The sequence below is a fragment of the Chaetodon auriga genome, chromosome 19, assembly GCF_051107435.1.
Source record: "Chaetodon auriga isolate fChaAug3 chromosome 19, fChaAug3.hap1, whole genome shotgun sequence".
NCBI lineage: Eukaryota > Metazoa > Chordata > Actinopteri > Chaetodontiformes > Chaetodontidae > Chaetodon > Chaetodon auriga.
Window position 1 is genome coordinate 5,809,310 of NC_135092.1, and position 13,163 is coordinate 5,822,472.

The 13,163-nt window shown below is 41.3% G+C and overlaps 1 protein-coding gene across 4 annotated transcripts in view; it reads left to right on the top strand.

The window, feature by feature from the left end:
• cacna1bb (calcium channel, voltage-dependent, N type, alpha 1B subunit, b) overlaps positions 1 to 13,163 on the top strand; it is a 159,921-nt gene that overhangs the window by 63,559 nt on the left and 83,199 nt on the right. The window lies entirely within an intron of this gene.

Sequence of the window (13,163 nt, forward strand, 5' to 3'; positions counted from 1 at the left end):
CAACTTCTCTTAAAACAGTGTGGTTCAGAGTATCACAGTAATTAGCCAGACTGGTATGGCTGTCCATGGTCCTCAGAAAAGGATTGTGGTGATGCTTTGAAACTTTGTCTAGTACCTTTCTCTGGTCCAATTTCCTGTGGAACAACACTTAAGATTTTCAAGACTTGGTGTCTTGAAAAATAAGGAGTGAATTGATATTCATGTTCTCTGAGGATGAGCCCTACAGTAACGTGTCTGGAGACCTCCTGACCTTTGCCATCCTCAGGCCAAAACTTCCACTAATACATCAGAAATGTAAAAACGAACTGATGGGAGATGCTTCATGTTCATCAGAGGATGAACTATTGGACGCATCATGTGCTTTCTTCTACTGCCATCCTTAGAAGGCTAAAGTATCTTAATTTCCAATGAGCAGATCACCATTAAAAACATCTTGAGCTCTAATGGAGATAAACCATATTGATTTTAATGACCCCCTGGACTTTCCTATAGCGTCACGTTCAGGACACACATACCAATGTTCGCCCTGCCACTGAAGGAGTTTAGACCAACAGAATGTAGTTCTTGCCATCCATAACTTTCAAATTTTGGGGTGTAATGAACATTTTACCCTCTAGGAACCACAAGGGATATTTTAAATCCTTAGAAAACCATGAATAATTCATTTAGAGAAGGATTTTGTTGAGCATAAACACATTTATCTACCTCTCACGTGCTTAACATTCATATAGTGACACACATTCACACCTGTGAGCTGCCAACCACAAAACTGTGACCACTGAGCTGCTCCCCTGGAGCATTTGGAGGATTGGTTTGTTACTGAAGGGCACCTTGAGGGTAAATGGTGATGAAGTGGAGAACATTATTCATTCATTTCACCTTCTCAGATTTTCCATTCAAAGATTTAAACATGACACCATCCACTCGCCACTCCACCTGCAAACCTTAGACTGGCTCATCTTTCATATCTTGGCTGTCTTTGTGTGTGTGTGCATGTGCGTGTGCGTGTGTGTGTGTGTGTGTGTGTGTGTGTGTGTGTGTGTGTGTGCATGTGGAAGCAAGCCTGCTGAAGCAGAGATGGTAAACAGGTAAACATAGGCCCACATAGGCCCAACGTGCCAGTTGGCTTTCTGCATGGATGGTAAGATAGCAGCAGTGGCACAGAGGACACACTGTACCTGTCCACTGGTAGTCTCCATGTACAGTATGTGTGTTTGCAAAGAGTATAAGTGAGTAAGTTTATTTTGAACTGAAATGGCATGTCAGTGTCTCAGCAATTGTACAAAAGGAAGATAATAATATAAAATATGAAATGGCGTTTGCCCCGCTGATTGGGCCAGGTGACGTCTTTAACAGCAGTGTGGCATGGCAAGAAAATGCAAGGAACAATACATGAGAAGGACATAAATACAAATCTGGATGTCATCTTCATAGAAATGGAAATCTTCACTCAATTCATGCAGGAGTATGTACAATGAGAAAAGTGGTGCAAAGAAAACATGGAAAGAGAGGGCGACTAAATGTCATGTAACGATCTATGTGTAGACACAAAACAGGGACGTTTTGGCCACGCGGCCTCTGTCTTGACAACTGGGTCACTGGGACGATCCCCACCAGCCATAGTTTTTAGTACTTTTTCTCTCTGTCACCAACCAAATGGTTTTGTGATCTAAATACCAGCACCTCTTTGGTTGATAGTTCCTTTTAAAAACACACAATCCCTGAGCACACAAAGGAAAACAAGAATCCCTAAAGGATGAGGGACATCCAGCCAAGCAGAACTAAAAAATGATGAAGTGTCTGGGCCAGTCCCACAATGGCTGTCTGACTCAGATCTTCATCTGTTTTACCAAATGATGTATGCAAAATCAAACGTACAGTGAGCCTCGCATATTGCACTAGTATCTGCCAAATGAGGAAAGCAGACACTAATTTTCTCCACCATCAGTGGTGAGATGGGAGCCTCCAAACATAGATATAAATGTGAGCTAATCCACAATTGCAGCAGACTTGAGAACATACCTGAACAGCTGATTAAAGTAGGAGAGTGTGTGAGATGGATGAGAAAATATGCCTGAAAGACTTTCTGTGTAGGCATGACATCATATATAAAACATGGTCTGTTGATAAGGGGCACCAACCTAAACTGCCAACATGTTGTCTCAAGAGAAAAATCTAAACTGTAACCTATGTGAAGACAAATTTCAGGTAAATTTAAAGTTGAAGATCTCTGTGTGGACAGTTATGTTAAGGTACCTTTAGAAAAATGCGGAATTAATGGCTTTGCTTATTACGTGATTTAGATTTCCAGTGTTATTTTTGAGATCCAAGTTTGCCCTGTCAGCTGGGCCCTTATATGTGCATTACAGACATAAACAGCTACCTGTGCTACCCAGCACCTCATAAAAGCACCATGTCAATTCTGTTAAACTTGAGTGGAATTGCAGTTGGGAGCAGATGTGACGGGTTACTGTGATGCTTCACTGGATACCTTGAATCCGTGTTTGGTCGCTGAAGGCTTGAAGGCTTTGGCCTCATACAACACTGCTTCTGTTCATAGACAGACAGAGAGCTGCCTGCTTTCTTTCATGTCATATTTCATGCAGCCAGTGCGGATTTCTCTACACTCTGTGAAATCTGATCAATTTTTCTTGTTTTCTTCTTATACTTGGCAAATTATCTGTAGCATTATTTGCACATGTGCTTCGAAAGTATCTGTTCCTCTGTAATCCTTTCATTTTCCCAGTTCACTCTCCCCTCACTCTGTTTGTCTTCTTTAATTCCCTGAACACCTCTGTTTTTCCTTTTCCTGCCTCCATTCCTTCTCCTTCTGCTTCATCTTCTCCTTTCCCAGGAGATGGCAGCTTACTGGCACTAGATTGTGAGCCACTTACAGAGCCATCTTTCCTCCTCCTTCTTCTTCTTGCTCTTCCTCTGCGTTTCACTCCAAATATCTCCCGTCGCTTTTCTGGCTCATTATCCTAAGCGTTGCAGACCCACGCTGCTGTGATCCGAGAATGCCTTTTCTCTCTGTCGGTAGTTTTTCTTTGTATTTCCATCTTTTTCCTTTCCTCCTGCTCAAAGTCACTCCTTTTGATCCACCAGTTTATTTTTACTCCAGCATTTTTGTGTGGATTTTATTACCATATTTCTTCCTGCCCACCTATTCAACCAGGTCTTCTCTCTCTGTACTGTTGAATTCCACCATACAGTCCTCTGTCTTTGCCTTCTTTTTTAAGGTGGGAGAGATTTCACATGGCCTTGTAGAGACCCATTCACACACCCCATTGATGCAGATGAGGCTCATTTTGAGACTGTTTTGATTGGTCTGGCTTTACTTCATCACACACAGACAGTGTTGGGCTCATTGGAGAGTGTTCTCACAGTCCTGGAAGGAGTTTCACTGAAGTGTAACACCTTTCTGACACCTGCCTCACACCTATACATCCATCTGGCTTTGGTGACACATTCAGTGTGCCAGTGGACCATCAGCATGTGGGCTTGTGTGTGTAACAAGTGGTTACGAGTTTGTGACTGGATGACAGAGATGCATTGGCAGGCTTTAACAGGACTCTCCAAAACAGTTAAACCACTGTACTAAATCCATTTGCAAGCTACATCAAACTGCAGTTTCCTAAAGCAACAGTATTTTCTACAGTCACCACTTGCTAACATTAACACTCTCTCTCAGTGTTGAGACAGACCAAGCCATGGGTTCACCACAGCCTGCTAATTCAGCCTGACATGGTGTTCATGTTGGTGCTTTGTTTTGCCCCAACCAATCAGAGCTGAGGGGTGTATCTGACCAGCTAACATACAACATCCTGTACAGCTGATTCCATCTCATCCACTCTTGTCACCATTTTTGTGGCCATTTTTCTTTCGCTAACTAAGTTTCATGACTGCTGCCTAGTAGCATTGAAGAAAGATGGCCTTTGCCTCCTCCTTTTCTGTTACTTTTTTATAACAGGACACACGACTTCCATAACAACCTCTGACATGAGATGCTTCACAACCTGAGGCTTTCGGTGCTACAGTAGTAATTTGCTATTTCAGAACTCTTCAGCAATACAGTCTGGTTGGAGGCCCTGCATGGTGTCCAATGCAGTGAAACACCTTGGTGACTTACAATTTGCCCTTCTTTTTTCTTAACCTTTCCCAGCACATATTTAGATATGTAATGTATTTCCTCAATTCATTCAAATGCTCTCATATCATGCCCATTCCAACAGTTTTGGTTGCTAAAAAACAAAGAGATATCATTGCAGACAGATTAGTAAATGGTGGTTATTGTTTTTTATAGTCATCCTTATGAAGTGATGACACATTTCTTTGATTCATCCTGACAGCACTGTTAGACACCTCCTGAAACTACTTGTAATTCGCCATCTGACCAGGCCTGAAATGTTCCACAAAGTTTTCCCTGAAGAATGTGGTGAAGACTGGAAATAAAAGGAGAAACCATGACAACATTACGCAGTGGGAAAGAGCCATAAGTGTATTTGTGTGAATGCAGTGGAGCGTGCATACATGTCATGTATGCATTAATATCCTGAGTCTACAAATGTAGATGCACTCTTGGTACAGAAGCGGGGGTAATGGGGTGGGGTGAAGTCTATACCATCATGAAACCAGAATAGCATCCAGGCGGGGGCTCTATTCTGTGGATTATATACTTATATACTATAACCCAGCGTTAACCTTGTAGATTGATGACTACGCTATGTCTGGCCTGAGGGGGATCGCACAGACCTTCCTCTCTAATGGTGCAAAAGAAAATGCAGCGTACCTCTCCCCATCCTCCCCGTCATTGCAAACCTCCTCCCTCTTCTTCTTTTTTTCTCATTGCTTCCTCTCTGCCATCCATCCCCCCCACTTCCTTCATAACTTCACCTCCCCCGGCGAGGCCACGTTCCAGGTTTCTGTGGTCTCCAAGCAGCTGATGTAGTGGAACGGAGCACTGCTGTCTGCCATGCTATTTTTCAGCTGAACAGTGGCGACAATGAGGGCACATTCAGAGCAACAATAGCACTTTGATGGTCTGAGCGTGTTATCACAGGTGCCAGTGAGCAGCGTTGGGTAGAGTACTGAAAATCTATACTCAAGTTAAAGTACAATTACCCTTTGAAACACCTACCCAAGTAAAAAATGTACCTACTTAAATAAATGAATCACTTTCCATTTTACTTTTCACAATCTGCACACTCTAAGAAATTAAGGTTAGGCTACTGCAGAATAATGAAAAAACAGCAAAACTGAATAAAACTTCTGAAAATAACATTAATGTTGGAGTTGGCATTACGTTAGGTTAATTGCTTTCTAAAGCACACCAGTTTGAAAGCCCAACAGACCACCAGCTACAAAATAAGAGAGGTCGACTGACAGAATCTCCCCATGGTTAAACAACAGCACTGTTAATGAGAGGAAGAGAATTTGTTGAGCAGCTGAAGAAAATTGAAGAAAGCTGGGCTCACAGTTCACTGTAATATATACCAAGAAGGCATGACTGCGAATAACAAACACATAAATTTTTAAAACTGTGAGATTTAATATTTGAAACACTTGCTCAGATCCTTGAAAAGCTACTCTTATGTGCATGACGCAAACTCGGTGTAAAGGCACAGTAAAAAGACACTTAACGCTATGCTCAGAGTAAAACTCTCATTCCTTTCAATGATGCCACTGCATTGGTGCAATGATAGTAGAGACGCAGAGGATTCTGTCCAAAAGAAGCACGGTTGCCTGGCAGAAAAGTTGAACCTGACTCAGCTTTTGCCACCATGCAGTATGACACCATAACGCAATGTACTGCTTTGGCCAAGCACACATTTCTAGTGGATTGCCTTGCAACCAGTGTGAACTCGAACATTTAAGATAAAATACCTCCTGATCTCTCATCAGAATCTCTCATCATCATTAGAATGAATGGGTCACACAAGCAAAAAAGTATTCTACCTGGTAAGGCATTTTTCATTTATTTGATTGGCTGAAATGATGTGCTGTCCAGAGAAAATGACAGCACAGTGCCCCTTGTGGTCATATAAGCAATTTTCAAGTAGCCCCAAGACACACCCACACTGCATCAACACAGTAATCTCCTTGAAATCAATGGGAAGGTTCCATTTTTTCTTTTGGACAAAGTGCCTTTATGCTGAGGAAAGCAGCAAGCCCAACATAAGTCCTGGTACATGATGAAATCCAAGTTTTTATACCCAGTGAGAGAGGCTGGGAACGGGGGAATGTCACCAAACGGATTCAATGCTCCTTCTTGATGTTTTAATCATGAACAGAGCCGAGGAAAAGGGAAGGCAGTGCAAATGAAAAGAGAGATTTCAGCTTATGCTAATGATCATAATGTTGCCAGCCGCTGCAGAGCTGTGCTTTTGACTTGAGCAAAGTATCCTCCCATCAGTGTCGTCTTTAACGGCTAAACCACACGGTGGATGCTGCTCATATGCGACTCCAGAATGAGGCCAGATTATAGTGGAATACGCATCCAGAAGTTGAAACTACCCATGCAGAGAAGAATACGAAGCAGTATCCTCCCAAATTATTCTGTCATTTGCTGGAGTTCCCTTCATATGTCCTCCCATCCACTATATTTCTCCTGTTGTAATAAACACTGTCCAAAGTGAAAACCGGATCTTAATATGAAGTAAGGTTTGCCATTCCCCTGTATGATTTCAATTAGTGCAGTACTGATTTTCCCCATTTGAACACAACAAATAATCTGAATTGCTTCTGGGCCTAAACAGAACATGCCATACCGTTCACCTCTTTCCAGCGCAAAATATGTTCACCTCCATTTTCACCTTCAGATCCCATTTTAGATACTGCTGCCTTGTCATTGCCATCTAGCAGCAACTTGATCAGATCTGACTTGCTATGTCTGACATCATTCTCGCGTTATAGATCCTCTGTACCCTGCTTTGGTTAAGACAAGGGAAATATTGTATTTGGTTAAAAAGCTCCAGATAGATCATGACCAGGAAAGTGGAAAATGGAAATAAGTGAGCTGCTTATTATGCTCCACAGTCCCTCTAAGTAAATTAAAAAATAAAAAATGGTGTTCCTTGAAGTATGAAGTGTTATGAGTCAAAATGTAGAGTAAATGCATATTCAGACAGACTTTTTTTAATCCAATAAAATGAATGAAAAGCAAAAATACTGAGACCTATCTGTCTTCAGAGTCTCTGAAAAGACTTTGACAAACCTCAAAGACCTTTACAACTGTCATAAAGCTCAGGTACCATCATGACATGATCCCACCATGCCCCTCTGTCTCCACTAGACACTCGTTTGTAGTAAAAATACCATGACAGTGATCTACAAAAGACGGCAAAGGCCTGCATTGATTCGCACTGTGAACGCTGCTTTAGCTCTCAGCCAGTCAGCGGGGAAGTGACACTGTTGTAGCAGCAGCGGGATGTGTGGGTGGCCTCTCAGCGTTGGTAATGTGGCAATCTTCGTTTCATGCCCCGTGACTTTATTACATTTCCTTTGTCTCTCCTGGCGACCCAATGGCTTCCGTGAAATTAGACACGGACCTAATCACTTCAGCTGTGTCATGTTCAGACTTTACACTGCAAGAAATTTACCTGTCACTTAATATTGTATTTGGTGTCATTGAATCTTGCATTCAAATGTTGAATTTGGATCTTGGTGAAGCAGATTAACTGAGTTCTTAGAGTTAAACTCTTTTTATATTATAATTAAAAATGTTTTTTTCTCACTTAAATTTAAGTATTTAGTCAGTTATTTAAACTGGATCAAATCTTATAGAGAGATAGGATTTGAAACCAAGTATGCGCTGTTTTATTCGGTTGAAACACTGTTAAAGGAAGGAAGTCTTGATTTTTTTAAAGAATGTTTAAATAAATTTCATTGCAAGCAAAACACTAAAGAACTGTGACGTTCTGCAATCAGTGAATATTTTTGCACCTTGTGTCCCTGCTAGTAGTAGTGTTATAACTATAAAAAGCTGTCATTTGTTGTTCTACCATACTGTCATGCATGGTCGATTCAGATCTTGCGTTGTGGCATCCCTTTACTGAGATCTATACGTGGGTTTGTGCGGTTTCATGCGCGTGTGTGAGATGCTCGTGGTCACCGGCACCTTTTCCTCTCACTTCATTAGAGCCGTGTGTGTCACAGAGACAGGTGCTCCTTGACCTCGTCACGGTGACGTCTTGTGCTGTCAGGGCAGTCGTCAAAGCCTCATAAAAATAGAGCAGAGCGCAGGGACAGTTAGATACTGTGTGAGCAGTCAGTCATGGCTGTGTGTGAATCTTTTAATGTCAATGGAGGCACCGGAGCTAGCTGGAGACTTGATATCACAGAGAAGATGCTGAAGTTGTCAGGTCCGCTTCAGTGTGCCTTGCCTGTGGGGACATCTCCTGACATTTCCAGTACCGCCACTGTGAGGGGGTCAGTTTTTGAAACTGGAAAGGAGATTTACAGTGCAGTGAAAGCATGTTTGAGTTAGATATGCCATGTCTTGTCTTCTGTATCAAAGATTTTTTTTTTTTTTTCCACAAAGGTGCAGAAGAAAACAAAACAAGCTAACAAAGAGAAAACACATTTTAGTTTTGGTTTTTGTCTCTTTAGAAAGATGTTTGTCTATTTTGCTGCTAAAGGTTCCTCTTTTCTTCACAAGCTAGCCGCTGACTTTGCCTGTCTGCCGTTTCGTGCAGGGCAGGTAGAGCACAGCAGCTTTATGAGAGCTTGTTTGTTGAAAACAGCTGCCTGCTGGAAACAAAACTGATGAGATGGAACCATACAGTAAATGTGCCGTGAAACCAAGCTATCAGCTGCACGAGACTCAGATCAGAGCGAGTGACCCCATTCACACCTCACTTGATTCAATATTTAGGCTACATAAATAGAAAAATATTAGTTTGTTTAGTTTTTAATATGTGTTAGATATGGAAGTACAATTGTTAGCCTGTCCATCTCATACAAGACAGGTGCAGCCTAATATAGGATTTTTGGATTATTACAATTACAATTTACAATTTGTCATTTGGCAGACGCTTTTATCCAAAGCAACGTACATATGAGGTTTTCATAGTACAAAAAGTGGTTAGCCTTTTAGTGGAATTTGTGACTTTTTTCAAGACGCTACTTGGGATGTACAGCTGCTACTAATGAGGTGAAAGACCTTAAAATGTGCTGGTCTGGATTCCAGACTTTAGCCTGAGAGGCTCTTTGGGTACTTTGATGTGAAAGGAACTTCGTGTCCACATTGATCAGCCTTTTGAAGTCAAACTGCCTGATTAAATGTCACTCAAATTAGCCTGCAGCAAATTAATTTACCATCAACAGAGGAAAATGGTAGATTTTAAGAGGGATGATGAGATGCTCAAAGTCAGATTAACCAGAAAACTGTTTGGATATATTTTTCTTCTCCAAGCAGCTCTCAGAGGACCTTTTGCTCTCTGTGCCACCGGAGCAGTTGAGCACATTCACCGCTGCTTGTTGTGAATGATTCAGTACTGTAAGGAGCTGCAGAATCGATTCTGAGTGCCTGTCTTCATCTCAGCAGGCTTTCCTTGCCATCAGAGAAAGTGTGTGTGTGTGTGTGTGTGTGTGTGTGTGTGTGTGCGTGTGTGTGTGTGTGTGTGGTGGCAGCACTGTAAGCTGAGAGTGGGAGTACACTGTCACAGCACAACCGCATGATGCATGACTCCAAATTATGCGGCAGCTTTTGCTTTTTCCTCACTGATCATTCAGAGCAGTCAGCCAGCGATGACTCACGGGGATAACAGAGGTGGAATAACGATATCAAGTGAACTCATATAGAAACATCAAGCTAAGTTGGATGTAAGTCATCACCTAAAGTTTGTTGTTAGATGTCATCAGAATGAAGGAGGCAACTTTTTTGGAGGGTGTCATCATTTTACCTTCAGCATGGAGGTTCTGGTTTTAGGTTCTGTACAGTAGAGTATCTCAAAAATTATAGATTTCCACAGCATGAAGCTCACAGATTTCCACTTAAATAGATTGTCCACTACATGCCAAATTACAGACATGATATGGACATGTCATAGTTGATATATCTTACTGTCTGTATTACCTCCTGTAGCAGGAGAAGTGAGTAGCAGCAGCACCTGAATTAAATGAATATGGTTTCCTCATAGTCTGACTTTAATTTATTTTGTTTTTGTTAGTCTGAATCCATTTCAACAAGGACTGTTTGGTTCAGTCGATATGAATTAATTGGGATCTGATAGTGCAGCGTATTATTTATAGGCACGACAAAGTATGCTGAAGTCATGCAGTCTCACTCCACTGTTAGACTTGAATTCAGAAGTCTGAGGCCTGAATCAGTTATTAGTGCAAAACAAAGTCGGTAAAACAGGAACATCGTGACAGTTGCATCAGCACCATAGACAGCACTAAGTTACACATCAAAGAAGCAAGACTGTGGCAGCTTGCAGCTCAGGGGACATTTTACTCTCACATATCTGGGCTATAATTCTTCTGTTAAACCGCTGAACTGTGCACATCATTAATTCATTAATTTCTTATCTTATTTACTATTTTCTTCTTAATGTGTGTTTTTATTTGCTTTTATCTGTTCATATGTACTACTGGACACCCGAATTTCCCCCCATGGGGATAAATAAGGTATTTATCTATCTATCCTCTATCTATCTAATTCCATATTGGCAAACATACACTAAAAAAGACATGTTTAGATCAGGAAAACACAAGAATGACACGACCAATGGGACTGTGGCTTACTTACTACACTTAAGATGCAGCCAACGTTTCCCAGATGAAAGGAATCTCCTCAGTAAACTTTCTTTCCACCCCGTCTTGTATTTCTTGGTCAGGTCTTTCTCGACAGCAAGTTGAGATAGATGAGCTTTCCAGAAGTGTGACATGCTTCGTCAGTGCTTGGTCGACACATTTTTCACAGCCTTTTATGGAAAATGTTAAATCCAAGAATGCACAAGCCCTAAGCTGTCTGTAAGGGAAACAGCATCGCCTTTCATGGAGGTGCCTGCACTCGTTACTGCTGAGGTTGCTAGGTTGGTGGTAGCATCATCGCTAGTTCCCCTTACATCACTGGGATTTAGAAACCTGCCAGTGGTTGCTGATTGTTGTAGTGTGGCTGCACCTGCTCCCTCATTAAGTGAGCCTTTCTTGTTGGGAATCAACTTTCTTATGTCCATTTCCACAGAGAAATAGGATTGCTAATACTTAAACCAAGCTAGCCAGACGCTGACTGAAGTGAACCATCATCATAATTAGAAAAATGGAGAGGTTGACATCAGTCACATTTTACCAGAAGAAAGAAGCAAAGTTCAGATTTCTGATTATCCCAGACAACATTTAAGACTTATTAAGACATATTGATACAATAACAAATTAGATAAATGTGCAGCCTTCGCAATGGGATGGTTTTTTTTTTTTTAAACACGTTTTTAAATACGATAATTATCTTTAATTAGCGATAATTTTGCGGGATTGCCTTTATCCATTTCAGTGTAACTGAACAGAAAGCCCTTTTGCTTGTTATTCTCAGAACTACATTTTACTCATCACACTATACTTAAACGACATATGGGGTCATTAGAAGTACCTTGCTCAAGGCAACGCAGTGCATCAGCAGTTTTGTAATGAGCTACATTAGTATAGCCAGTGGCCTTGATTGCCATATGCCCTGTATTTGCTCTCCTGCTGTACACACAGTGTGGTTTCATCTCGTTGCATGGCTCCATACCCAGTGCACTTAAAGGTGGGGTGAACTAATCAGCCCTCATGTTTAAATGGCACATACATCCTGTATACCATATGTTATTATGATGAGAAATGGGCAGATTTTCAAGACCAAAGCAGCTTGTGGGATAGTCTGCTGGAACACAGAAAACTGCTTTATTCTGTTCAGTAGTTGCTGATTTTAGCCTCTATCACCTCAGAGACTACGTTTTTGGTGGAATGTACTATGTGTTATGCACAAATAGTAGGAGAGGGCCATGATTATATATTGTTTTTGAAATAGATGATAAAGTAGCAGACACACACACACACACACACACACACACATCTTTGCCTAAATATATGAAGTAAATGTAGATGAAGCCACAGATGTGGTTGCCTGACAGTACCAGAGGCTGTTTGTAATATAGAATACTGGATCACACCCTCCATCCAGAAGTGACATATGATAAATTGAAGTGATGGATGTCCTTCCATGTGCCCAGGGGCCGTTGTACAGGTTTTCTTTTTCTTTTTTTTTTCTTTTCTATATTTCACCGCTGGGTTACGCTGCACACAACTTTTTCATATGACTGTCCAGGAGGGGAAAGCTGTGCAGGATCAGGAATGTAAATGATCGAATTGTCATGCCTGACACAAGTTTAAGAAAGTTTAAGAGAAAAATGCGGAGAAATCAAGAAAAGCTGCATGTTACAATATATTGCTAATGCTGCAAAAAAAAAAAAAAAAATTATGAAAAGACAGTGAGTCCTAAATATGCTCACGAGTAGTCCAAAGTCAGATTGTACGTGCTCACGTGCGATTAGCTTGTTTAAATGGGAGAAAACCAGCAGCTCTTAGGCTTCCACTGCAGAGACCTTGCTGTGTTTCAGAATCTGAAAACCATTTGCATAAGCTTAACTGAACTCAGCTTGTCTGCCTGAGCAGTTAGCTGAAGAATTAAGGTTGTGTCAACAGGAGAGAAAACTCTCTCCTCCTCACCAGCTGACTCTGGGACTGAAAGCTGATGCAACAGAGTGCATTTCCACTTCGTTTTCTCCTCCACGCCAGGCATCCCGGGTTCCCCAGAGAGAGAAGTTTGATATCTGTTGCTACTGCAAACAGAGGCGATGTTCGCTAAGTCTGAGCATGGATACAGACTCAGCTAAATCTTATTTATAAGATTACACATATTTTTCTTTTTCTTTTTCTTTTTTTTTTTTTTTACCTCTTGGAGGCATTACAAGCTATATTGACATTGGCTTATTGGCACTTTATAAAATGAATATGGCGAATTTGTGAGCAAACAGTTGCCTATTTACAGTCAGTTGACATGGAGTAACATTGAGATTCTTTCGAAGTTGTGTTTCAGACTTCCTCATGAGTCAAGTCCAATATCCACTCTCCAATTAGCTCTGTTTTGATCTTCACCAACTCCTGAAGGAAGATCTGACTCT